Raw genomic sequence first — 14,460 nt, 5'->3', positions numbered from 1 at the left:
GATCAAATTGATATTTTATTATTCGGATGATATATAGTACTAGCGTTTTTGTCGTTATTTGGTAAATTATGATTTTAGTATGATATTAAGTATATTTAACCTTAAATTAATTGAAATTCATGCTTTTAGTCTTTTAGGTAAGAAGTATGTAAAATTTAAACTCTTTTTAGAACTATATTACTGTTAAATATAATACTCTCTCCGTATTTGACGGATACAAAATTTAAAAAAAAAAAAAGAGAAAAACTTTTGAATCTTATGGTCTAAAACAAGCTAAAAAAAGCTTTTGTGACTAGAAATCTTTTTATTAAGAGTAAAATGAGAATTTTAGAGTTAAATTATTTTTAGATATAGAAAAGTGTCATTTTTTTTTGGACTGATTAAAAAGGAAAAAAATGTCGCACATTTGAACTTCAATTAATCAAAAGTTATGCTTTTAGTCCATTTGTGTAAAATATATGTTGTATTTGAACTACTTTTAGAACTATATTATTGTCAATATAATTATGGAATAATAATACAGACTTAACATAACATGTGAGAAATTAAGTGACGAAACGATTAATAATTATTGTAAATTTATAAATATACACGAATAATTGGATAAAAGATGCACATTTCAAACTCAATCAGATATTATAAAGAATTAAAATTAAAATTTTAGTGTTATTCTCCCTTTTATTATTGTTTTCCTTGGAGTTGGACACTAAAACGGAGAAAAAAAGGAAAAATGTCAATGCCTCGACTACCACACTTTTTTTTTTGGTGATTTTTTTTTTTTTTGCACGGATTGCCCTTCATTTGGGGTGGTCTTTAACTTTTACCCTTTAAATTGGTAGTCTTTTAAGTTTTGTTCTTCGTCTAATACAACAAGATTGTGGATTTGAATCCCAGCTCAATTAAAAAAAAATCGCAAGGCAGAATTTTCATGGGCAATATTCTATCTCAAGGCAGAAATTTACAAATTCTACCTTTAAGGCCTGAATTTTGCCTTAAGGTAGAAATTTTACTTGAAGTACAATAGTTTTGATCATCATTTTGAGGGGTAAAAATTAAAAACCGCCCCCAGCAAAGGACAATCTTGCAAATTGCCCGTGAATTTTATTTTTTATTTTGTTTATGTGAGGCTTGGGAAAAGAGGGTTCCCACACGGCCATAATTAATTTGTTTGTGCCTACTTGGAAAGTCAACATTGGCATGCTACATTTATTAAAATTAACCAAAATGTCTTTTGTGTTGTTGAAAAAAAACTGTCCCCATAAAAAGGTTAATTGATTCCTTAGTCGAGGTGGAGTGTCTATTTTGTTCTTATCTTGAAGAGCTGTGATCAACTCCTACGGCAATTTAATTCTATCATAATATCTTAATTTTTTTTTTTTTTGATAAAAAGAAACTGTTCCATAAGTCATAACCATTGGGATGATTAGTGAGATTAGTAAGATGTCTTCATTATCAATTATCGATTTTGAATTTGAATTTTGAGAATAAAAGAAATTAATGAGGATTATATGAGATACATGTTTATTAGTAGATTTATGATTTTGTTTTTGTTTAGAAAATATTAAAGTAAAAAAGCATAAAATCTTTGTAATAAAACAGAGTGAAAGATATTTTTCCTTTTTAACAAATAGAAATATTTTAGAATTTGGATTAAAGTACTCAAATCTTCACGGTAGTAAATAAAGTTTCTTACAACAAATCCAAGGTAGTATATCACAAACACATGATTAACATCTTATTAATTTGAATTGAGAAAAGACATAAAATCACCCGTAAACTTGCACCGAAAACTCAATTTAGCAATTAAACTTTACTGGCGATTCTTTACCCCCTAGACAACTTTCAATTGAATTTAAAACCTACTCAAAAGATGATAAGACAAGGGAAGTGTATTCACTCTCCCAAACTCGAGTGGAAAGGAGAAAAAGAGATAAAAAGTTGACCAGAATTTTTTTTATATATACATATAGATAAGTATAATAGTAATCTATTATTATTATTATTATTATTATTAAATGATGGTTTGAGACAAAAGATAATTAAAATAATCAAAAGTGCTAAACATATGAATTTTGGATTTGAACAGTCTAAAACTTCTCTAACAATATTTTACTTTTGAGAAATTTAAGGGATGTAACCCTTATTTTTTCAGTATAAGTGACGTAACAAAAATAAAAAACTAAACTAAAGTATCATTAAAAAAAATGTAAAAATAGGATGATAGAGAATTAATTCAATCTGTGAACATCTCATTTATTCCAAAACACATTCCCATTTAAAGAGAAAAAACCTGGTCCACAACCTTCGGCTCTCACAACCGTCAACATTTTTTCTTTTTCCTTCTTTCGGTCAAAATGGAGATATCAGAAAACCTAAGAAATCTACCAAAAAGACAACACTTTGCACCCACGATTTGTCCATTCAGTGGTGCCTTTTCCAACGCTATCACATACTTTCTCCACACTGTCTGCTATTCTACTAAAGCTAGATGCAATAGTACCTACACTTGATGTAATAGAGTATACTGTGTATCCGGCTAAAAGCATGCTGGATACAACTGTGACAGTAAGTAATGGGCCAGTCATCTTCTTCTTAGGAGGGATCCAAGGCAATACAACTGTGTTTTCTTGGTTTTTTTTGCCTAGTCTAACGTGCTCCACTTTTGACAGGCCCATCGGTTGTAGAAGAATGACATTAGCCGGATAAATGCCCTTGGGAAAAGCCTCTAGATCATCTACCGTGTACACTCTGATACACGGTAACTGGCTCGTATTATTCTGATGTTTATCACTGCTGTATTTCCTATCGGATCTGTTGTCTCTGGTGTTATGTCACTAGGGTCTGTTTGGTTTATTGTACTTTTATATGGATACACCGTATATACCCTGACATCCACAACGGATAAAGGGATAGACGCAATCAAATCAATGTCATCTACTATAAAGGAAGTGGGAGCACCTCTGAAGGAATGGGTTGACAAGGGATGTAAAATAAAACCTTCCATGTGGTAGATGCATTAGGATTTCTCTCAATACTTTGGATATGACTCTTCCTTTTGTGTTTTTGCGAATCCGTTAGTACTTTGGATATGACTTTTCCTTTGTGTTCTTTTGCGAATCCGTTAGTATTTTGGATATGACTTTTCCTTTTGTGTTTTTGTGAATCTATGACTTAGAATTCATATTGGATACATACAAGGCTTCATATTATTAAATGAAAGGTAATTCAAGTAGGACTCAGAATATATACACCTGAAGTCGTGTTAACTAGTGTCATAGTCCAGGGAAAACTCTATTATATATAAGGTTAATCAGGGACAAACTGTTAATTAGAAGTCGTGTTAATAAGCTGCTCTTCTTAAAACCTTTGGTATGATCTGGTTAATTTGTTTTTGCTCTAATATTTTCTTTACATGTGACTATATATATATATATATATATATATTTTTTTTTTTTTGAGTAAAGACGACATGTCCATAAGATCTCTAGAGCTGCCTTTTTGTTTGTTGAAGGTTAGATCGGGTCAGTTTATTCTAATTCTTAAAATATTTTAGGTTGAGTATAATTCACATATAAGTTGTTTAGGGGGATAAAGAATCGCCAGTAAAGTTTAATTGCCAAAGTGAATTTTCGGTGCAAGTTTAGGGGTGCTTTATGTCTTTTCTCATTTGAATTAACCTTCCCCCTTATAAATAATAACATAACTATCATATGTTTGTTGTAAACTTTAAGCTTCATGTTTTGTAAAATCCTTATCATTATAAATAATAATGTTATTATGTGAAATAAAAGATTCTATGTCTCTTAAAAATAATATATTAAAACAACTAGTATGGAAAAACACGGTAATATATTACATCTTGTTGAGCATGTATCTGTTTCTCATATCTTATGTTGTGTTTTTAGGGAGAAATTAGGAAAAATGACTCCTAATTCTTAAGTGGTTGTTCAAGAAAAAATTATAATTGAGAATATTAGCTTAACGGGTGGCACAACAATCCCTGATGAGACAACATGGACGGTCGACCCAATAGGTACTTCAACACAAGCCAACATCACTAACACGAGGTAGCAAAAGGTGTCGTGTATTTGATTATTCACGAACACGGATTTGGAGTTGAAGGACAACACTTATCCGCCTAATGTCGTTCTCCTGGAAGAACTCGTCCCTGACATGTCAGAGTAGGAGTATCGAAGAGTGTCCAGAAAAACCGAGCAATATCACAACATTAGGTTACTTCCTAGGATCCCCTTTGATCCTAGGAGGAGGAACATCTGGACATCCAGCACTTCCAGCCTTAGCAGTATCTGGTCTATTGTTATACAGATACACCGTTTATGCCCTATTATCCACGGCGGATAAAGGATATAGGCCGTCAAGTCCATGGCATCAGCTCTCAAGGAAGTCGGATCACCTATGAAAGACGTGGTAGAATGGGTTGGGAAGGGTTGTCATGAAATTCGTACTTTTGGTCCCTTTATATAAGAAATATATAATATTTAAATTATATTACCGTAAAATATAGAGTAATAATACAAATTAGAATTAGAATTTATAGAGTAAAATAGGGCAATTAAATTGGACTTCACAAATTAAATAAGTCATTAATAGTTTCAAGGCCAAAGTTCACTTTGCCACGAGGCTCAAACTTAAAAATTATGATACTTTCGATGATGTGCCATACCACGTTAAAATTATTGGCCAATCAAAGTAGTCAAGTGTACACAATGACAAATCTTGACCAATTACATCTAATCTTATCAAATCACTTTTGTGATATGTTTGATGACTCACATAAGCCAATGAGAATCAAGAAAAACAATTAATGTATTTGAAGCATTCTACAAGAAAGATCTTGCGAAGAGACTGTTGTTGGGCAAGAGTGCTTCAATTAATGCTGAGAAGTCCATGACTCCTAAGGTCCGTCTTTAATTTTAACTTTCACTGTTTCTGCTTTTATTTGGTATCATCTGCTGAAGTTTACCATTATTGTTATAGTTGAAGACCGAGTGTGGCAGCCAGTTCACTAACAAATTCGAAGGAATGTTCAAGTGTTATACCCCATTTTATCCGGGTCAAAGCGCAGTACAACATATTGGTGATTCCTATATTATTTAACTTAAGGAGTCACCACCTAATTATTTTTATGGTGAATTAGGACACCTCATTATTAATTAAGGTAATACTAAACAAAACTCCATTCTTTAATTATTTTTATGGTGAATTAGGACGCCTCATTATTAATATCTTATAAGTAATTTGAGAAAAGTTATTCATAACTAAGTAATTAAGTGGAGAACTTTGCAAATAATAACGTAATGAATTTCTAAACTTAAACAAAGAAACACTATTTTCAATTAGTATTTCGAAAACTTTCATAAAGAAAATCATTTTTTATTAACTCAAAAGAAGTTGTTTAGATTCTGAAAACCAGTTTGCATCAGGTCTAAATAAAATCACATTTTTTCTTCTTTGCAAGATTACCAGTGAATAAATAAAAAAGGGTTGCCACTATATACTTGAATTTCAGAACGTCAAAAACATTATAAGTTACCAGTGAAGTAATAAAATTACAAATATATACTTAAATTTTCATAACGCCACAACACTGTAACTCTGTAAATGTCATAAAGGACGTTAAAATAGGAAAAAGGTTAACTATTGGTTTCCCCCTTATATCAACTACCCGGTCTAATTTAGTACTATTCTAGGCCTTATTCCTCTAAGAGAACCAAAATATTCAAGGCACAACCTAACAAGTAAACACTGAAGGGTATAACAGAACACTGAAGGGTACAACAGAACTAAATAAAGGCAAAAATTAGAACAGAAATGAATAATAAGGGACGGAGGCTTCATCGCCCCTCGTTCATCTTGGAGGTATAGTGGGAGTGAGAGAGACGAGTAAAGCGGATGCAAGTTTGAATCTGGTAGCAGCATCGAGTTTCAAAATGAAAATCCTCGCGACTTTGATAAATCATGAAAACAAAAAGAAAGAAAAGACATTAGAAAAAGAATATCTAAATTCAATATACACAGAAAAGAAGAGCAGAACATTTAAGATATATAAAGCTACACTAGACCAACATATTACTCCTTGTTTAACAGAAACTTACAAGAATTTTAACTCGTATTCAGTTTGTTTGGGAAAGACTCTATAATCCAACACATAAGCTCTATATCATTTTTTAAAGGGGCTAAGAATGATTTTAATGCAATGTTTGGACAAAATGTTTCTTTATACTATAATAAAATAACAAGCTCTATAAAGATCGTGACATAAAGATAAATCTTTTGAGAAGGATTTCCAGTTTAAATCTTAAAAAAAGAAGAAGTAATATTGTTCTTCCATTGACACAACACGTTAAAGTAGACAAAAATAGTGGATCGACATTTACATCTCTTTATCCATTTTTAATCATCACATTGAATAAAAAACCAGTCCCTATTATACTCGAAACAAATTTAGCAATATTTTTAGCAATACATTACCGATGCTATGACTTTCATTGCAAAATACAGATAAAAACAGATTTGTAAGGGGCTTAAACATGACTGCTACATCTAAACATATTTTCCACAAGCAATATATATTCTTGTAAATAAGTAAATGAAGAGTACTACTACATATTCTATCATGGACAACAACTAAATCACATAAAGAGCACTTTGGAGTAAAGAAAAAAAAAGCCTCTCGTAGACATGCTTTATTTATTAGTGAAATAGAGAATCTTAATCATGTTTTCAAACAAAATATACTTAATACAGGGCAGTAATCTTAATCTGAAAAAAAAAAAAAAAGCACAAGCATTTATAAAATAAAGCACACTAGCTTCCTATTTTTATGATATCCGACATCTGAGAAATACTCGAAGTGAAAAGCATTTTAAACACATAAAAAATAGAATCATGAACACATATCAAAGCTCCAAACGGAATGAAAAGAGGGAAAAGAAATGAATGACACTGACCTTTTTCGAGTGTAGTGAACTAGGGCTTTTACGTCGCGGATTCACGCTACGAACTTGAACATGCTCAGATTACTGCCCTTTTTCATTTTTGTTGAACCAGGGCGAAGAGTGTTCTCCACATCATAGGTAATTCAAAGGTACTTTAATTTAGAGTAAGAAAAAGGGTTGGTGCGGATTGCTCAAGTTGATTTTGTATCTTTGCATTCTAATAAATTAATTGAAGTTACGAAAGCAATGATCTCATATAAACCATGAGAAGAAAGAAGACAAAGAAGAAGAAGAGACACATGCACAAAGGACTGCAACACCTTTAACACATGACTCTCTATCCCAAGGCCCAACGAACTATGATGATTATATATAGTTCTGATGAAGTGTTTACGATCGTGGAGTCATGGTTATGATTAACACATGAAAGAGTACCTAATATCTTTTTACAAAAAAAAAAAAAAAAAAACGTCCAAATTAAGTTTTTACGTAGTAATTAATAAGGTAGGGATCTAGTAGCTCAGTTAGTTGGCTACCTGAACTCTCACCTTGTTGGTGTCCCCTTCCCCTATCCTTATGTAACTAAAAAAAAAAAAATGTAATTAATAAGAACTCTAAATCACAGGTAGTATTTAATTGGAACTCAATCTTTTTTTCTTTCTACCAAAGCTCATAAATTTATCTTACAGATTGATATAAGAAAGGATATATATAATTAAAAATTAAAAATTTTGGGTATTAAGTTGTCTTATTGGTGACAAAGAACGTGATTTAGGATATCTTTCTTTCTTATTTTTATAAAAAGACATTAACGTCATTCATCGATATTTGACATTAGCATTCATGATGTCATGCACCTTTTCATAAATGGATAGTTTTACAAATCAAAAGGATAAACAGTGCACATAACAAAAAAAGATAAATGAATGATCTATCAAAATAAATATAAACTGAGAGGCGTGTCGCTTAACAATAAATTACTCAGTATCTTGAAATATACTTCATATCATATACAGTGAACTAAAAGTTACCTTGAACATAAACTGCCGCATGATCAGTTAGTTTGAATGTATAAAAACCTGTAGATAGTAAGAAAGAAGAGTCATATGCATATTTAAACTAACGTAACAATTTACCTGCAAAATAAACTTGTGTTTGAAGAGTTATATATTGTCTCCAAACTCATAAATTTCAAATCCTTTGATGTTTTCATCAAAGCTTTTTAAGTCTTGAATGCATCAAATAAACGTTGATGTCTTCAAACAAACGTTGTGGCAGTTTATGTCTTTAAATAAAAGACATGAATCTAATTGACCTCCTTCTATAGAGCTGATATTTAGGTAGCAAACACATCTGATGGGTTCAAATTATGTTTGGTTGCCCTCCAAAAGGATTCAAACTTATATTGAAGAAAAGTTTTAATTCCACTAACAAAGCATGGGTGTTCCACGGAAACACACCACCAAACTTTAGAATATTTCTCCAACACCAATTCTAATTTCATTCATTAACTTCACTTCCACATTCAAATCCCTATCCAATTATAACTCTTATCTTAAAGTATAGTATGATATTTCCAGCTTTGTCCCCTTTTTATGACTTCTTTTTGAAATTAATGTAAATAATTAAAGGCATAAAAGTCGATCAACATTTAGAGGATATTTTTGTCGTTCAACATTTAGCGTGGAACATTCATGCTTTTAATATATGTAGATACTAATTTCTCGACAAGTGCGATGCACTTGTATGCCAAGTCATGTAGTATACAATGTTATAAAATAATATAATATCATTAATCTTGTTATTTACTAATATAAACAAATACTGAAATTTATAAAATACAATGGAACTACCTTGTTATGTGTTACTTGAGCTGAGAGCCTTTCAGAAATAATATCTTTATCTCCACGAAGCAGTGATAAGATCTGTGTATAGTACACTTGCCCTCTCCAGACTCCACTTGTGAAAATACATTAATTTGTTGTTGTCATTGTTGTTATAAAATTCAATGGAAACAATAAATAATATGTTTTCAAATAAGATCAGATATAGTAATTGTTGAGCTAGCCTTAATAAATTAAACTGTAAACTAAGAAAAAAATTACACCAAAAATCTAATCAATGAATGGAGATTAGAAAAATAAATGAAATAAGAATTTAAAGCGTTGGCACAACACATAAATTCAGCTTGATTATTTCCTTGTGTTCAGTTATTTCAATAGCACAGTTTACATGTGAATATAAGCAACGTCTATGCCAGCAAATGTTTCATGTCTTAATTTTTTGCCTTGTTTTGAAGAAACCGTAGCCTTCTCCTCTTTACCACTGCATACATATCAAGAATTTGTCGTTGAATGAAAATAGTGCTTTGCAGAAGTTGTATCGAAGCTCGATCAATATATGTCTTCCTTAAGATGGCGAGTAGATTATTATCAATTTGATCGTACACACTACATAAGAATAACAATTATTTGTAAAAGAAAAACTTAATAGCTACATTATTTATTTTTCAATATCGATGCAGCATATTTTCTTGTCATTCACAATGTCATACTGTAATGATAACTTTACTTTAAAATAAAAGTAAATGTAATTATTTTCTTGTGATAAATAATACTATATATATATATATATATGAACAAGTGCGTGCGCGCACACATATAATTATACGTTATGTTTAAGTTATTTTATTTTAGTTTATAAGTATAAACGACCTCACATAAATAGTCAATTGGCTTTGTAGTGCTATTGTCATCTTCATCTAATACATAATTATATTGCGTTTAATTTTGATTTGGTTCCTGGCAAACTTATTATGTAATGACGTTAGAAAGCTGTTGTGGCAAAAATACGAAATTAACGATAACAAATACCTTTGTTAGGTTTACCTGATTTTATTTGAATGTGTTTGTCGTGGTTGTTCATGTTTAATTTTCTTATATTGGATACGACATAATCTTCCATCTTCCAAATATTGTGTACAATTTGGTCTTGTCCTATACCAAAAAAAAATGACGTGATGAACTAAGATAAAATATAATTGATGATGTTAAAAAGGACATATGGAAGTGGTGAATCACTTTAATTAAGCAGGTAATAACATAGAATTAACATGTTCCTATGGTATGAAATAGAAAATATGTGAAAACTAATAAGAATAAAAGCATTAGAAAATATAAATGACATGAAAAGATATTGTAAATAGGAATAGTTAAGTGGTCTTTGATTAGTTGATCATTAGAAAATTCCTGACCAAAATTCATTCCTTAAAATTAAATCATAAGGAGAACTTCAGTTTTAACGAGTAAACGTGGCTTTCTTTTAGGTTCTCAATCAAAATTGATTGTTTTTTTTTTTTTATTAGTGTTTCTTAAAACAAATTACTTTCTTATTTGTCCTTATTATTGGAGAGATTTTGTATTTGAAAGGTCTCACCTAGAGAATTTACAGGTTTCGAACCTCAGCATCTCTAAATGGAAATATATTCTACTTCCTCTTCTCCAATTCATGATACTGAGAAATTAAATTCATTTAACTATTCCATTTAAAACTTGGTGAAATATTTTCAACCATTGTCTTACATTATTTTTTTAACTAAAATAATATCTATGTGATCAATTTATGTTGTAAACTTCATAAGCATTGCATAAAGCACTCTTAAATGAAATAAAGGAAACAAAAATGCTTTTCATATTTTCAATGCCGTTGGAATGATATGAGGAAAAATGGAAAATTAAAAAAAAAAAAAATGAACGAACATGTTTCACAAATAATAATCAAGCATTTTTTTTTAGGAAGAAAATCTAACAAAATTCTGTCCGAGAACCAAAAAAATTAAGAATGAAGAGAAATGAATCTAAGCCACAAAATGATGATAACATTTACCTTTCATGATAGATTTATAGTTACAAAATTCTACAAAGGTAGAGGTTGAGTTTAGGATCTTTGAGATAAACGGCTCTCGTTCTTGACGAACACTCGAGTAATCACCTATAAAAAAAAGCTCTCTCAAGGCAATTTTATTCATTCATGGGAAATACTAATTCTAAAACTTATCTAGGTGTAAATAATTCACAATAGGAAGATTAAGTAAGTGTGGTAATTGATATCAGAAAATACAACTAACCTTGGAGAATGTAACTATGGGGCTCCAATTGTTCCTTCAAATGAAGACTAAAGGAATTATACTATTGTTGCTTAAAAAACAAAACTCTTTTAATCATTAACATCACATTACATTAATAAACCATCAAAATTTAAGTGCATCGATCATAACATAGAATGAATTAGAACACACAAAAATTGTGCCAAGAACAACATATTACTATATATATATATATATAGTAATAACCCAAAGGAACTATGGGAAAAAATATAGATGACCAAACACTATTAATAATTAACAGACTCCTAGCAATATTCCATTAAGACTACTTTATCCCTTATTTTATACTCATAGAATCGTTCAGTGGGAGAGACAGTTCGAAATTTTCACTTAAAATCGTGGAGTTCATAGTGAAACAAAGAAGGAAAATGTCGAAATAGTAACAGGGCATACCTGTTTGCCAAATAGAGAAGATGGAAGATTGAGATTGTTATTAGAACAATGGCGTCGTGATTATGATTTTTAAAGAGACTAAACGATGCAATTGTTGAGGACATGATGCGTCTGTCCAGAAGTCTCGTTGGTGTCTCTTCTGGAAATTTCGATAATTTCATTTTAATTAAATAAGTTGAGGGTATTTACGAAATTTAACTTTCAAGATAGGAATTTCATGCTTTTAATATAGTATATAGAAGATAGATAGATAGATAGATATGATATGATATTGAGGAGCAAGTTTGAGGATTGGAAATCTTGTTTTCAGCACATCAAAAGATTTCTGAATGGCATTTCTAAGTGATGCATGCCAGTGATTAAATAACTCGTTTGCATTTCTAGGTAATAGATTAGCACCCCGATATTCAGGAAGATGATACCGAATTCCTGGAAATGGAGCAATAAATCCATACATATGTTTACCTAGGAATTGGTTCAGTTAAATTTGCGTATGTGGTCAGCGACACGTGAATCAAAGTGACCAAATAAGCAATGTAATTTGTAATGAAATTAATATGAACAAAGCAAAAAATAAAGCATGGATTAGAATTAGCCTGAGCCTTGGAGAAGTTGTTAGCTCGTGCCTACGGACAAGCTAGTAACTTGTTCCTTGTTGAATTAGACTTAAGATAGTAATCACAAAGAAATGCAATAGAAGCGTAATATGAACTGTATATCTCTTAGATTTTGTGTCCTTACAATAATACAATGAGTTCTATTTATACTAGGGGATAGGGTTTCATATTCCATATGTTATGCCCTTGCTAACAATGTGCATTGAAGAAACATAGTGGCTGGAAATAAAGAGGACAATAAAGCCTATTAATGCCCCATGGAATGTGCTGATAACACCTGACCGTTGGGCTTCAAAGAGCCTCTCCAGTTCTATATTCTTCGGGACAAGAATGGCGTTTCACCTCCGGACCAAGAGTGCTACCTCTGGTACTGCTTCCGGTACAACGCTTAGTCCCCCGTATCTGCTGACTCATTTATGACTTGTCTTTTTTGCTACTGGTCATCACATTATTTGCACAGCTATAATATGCTGTTTTTACCCTATACACCATATTAACATAACCTGTATCAACAAAGATTATATTCCCTGCAACGGGCAATTTGTTGATAAAGATCAACGAGTTATTTGAGATGTGTAGAAAAGAAAATGAACTAAAGTAAATACAAACTATGGCGACATCATCCATGCTTTGGTGGATATATATGGTCAATGGATCGTGAATAATGATCAGATTAATTTTTTAAGCTGTCATTTACCTTACACAACTAAGATGAATAGAAAAAGATCATGAATATGGATAACTCACCACGAAACTCAAATATTGAAGAAGAGGACAAGGACCCAAGATTGGGGATAGTTTGACTATCTCAAAAGAGTCATTTGTGATCACAAGTATGAAGTATCAAGCTTAATGTCCTAAGAAAATGTTCATCTCTGTTGGGAAGTAGTTTAACTGAAATGAAGAATATAAGGGGAAAAAAACTAATGCGATTAGGGTCATCAAAAGGCAAAGTATTCTGAAAACTTTGAGAAGACAAGACAGAGTTAAATTAATACCTTATAAGGAAGAGATTTGACGGTTAAAGATTTAACGTGATCAAGTAAATCTCTTGCAAATCACCAAATATGTATGAAAGTGAAGCAGGTCCACAAATAAAAAGCATTACATTTTCCAGCAAGGGAACAAATGAGAATAAGAATCTTACATTGTTGTAATTATTCATAATACACTCAAGGGTATGAAGATATGCAGCATGAAGATCAATCTCTTCCCCTCCGTCACAATCCAAAATAACAACAGTTGTTACTGTACTAGCGAGTCGTAGCTTATAAGGAAGCGTACAATACTGAATAATTAACTGCTTAAGGTTCGAACAAGAGGACAGAATACCCTCTTGACGTACACTTGCTAACACAACATCCCTCAAAGAAAAGGTCATCGGGGAATTAGAACGGACTATGGGACTTGATAGCACAATGCAATTGGACAAAAAAATTGTTTCAATGAGGCTGCTTGAGAGAGAATCTCAAGAGAAAATTCACAGATGGGGTAAGAACAAAAGCAATCAAAGTTAAGGTCTAAAGTTTCAACACCTAATCTAGAAACGGAACGCAACCAATGGTCAAATCCACTAGAAATCTCTCTCACAAAGCAACATCTCATCTCAATGTGAGCCACTCTACGACCGGAATAGATTTGTAAAAACTGGATTAATCCTTTCAAGAATTTGTCTTGATAGTAAGGGCAACAGGCAACAACTGTGACTGTAAGAGTCAACCTCGAACATATTAAGGCATCCGAATTTTAATGTAGGCATACAGGCATATACATATTTCCACCTTGTAGATAAAATGCTCGTCCTAGCAGCATCTTGTACTGTCAAATTTCCAAGAATGGATGACAAAACATCATCTGGTAGCTGACTAAAATAATCCTTCTTTGCATCATCCACCTAAAGCATCAGCAAACATCCACTTTAAGGAGAAAATTTATATATTTTAGTTACAGCTTGTTTGGATGGTTTTGTTACCCCTATTGTGTTGTATTGTATTGTTACTTCAAATACAATATTATTTATTGTATTGTATTGTCGAATCTACCGATTTAGTGTGGTCGCGTCGTTACCTTATTTTTTTTTCTCATTTTGTCTTTGCTTATTATTTAATAACCTTATTTTACCCTTTACCCTACTTTTTTTTAAAATAATAACGAACACTTTTCTCTATAATATTGTAGGTTTATCCTTCGGATGTACGACATTACGTAATAACGGAAAATATAGTACTATATTATGGAACAAAGGAAAACGATACAATCTATCAAGATGTTGTATTCACCATAATAATATAATAGGCAAAATACATCAAAACCCCCCTAAACTATA

Source organism: Lycium ferocissimum, chromosome 8 (assembly GCF_029784015.1).
Source record: "Lycium ferocissimum isolate CSIRO_LF1 chromosome 8, AGI_CSIRO_Lferr_CH_V1, whole genome shotgun sequence".
Taxonomy (NCBI): domain Eukaryota; kingdom Viridiplantae; phylum Streptophyta; class Magnoliopsida; order Solanales; family Solanaceae; genus Lycium; species Lycium ferocissimum.
Note: the sequence above shows the minus strand (reverse complement) of the source record.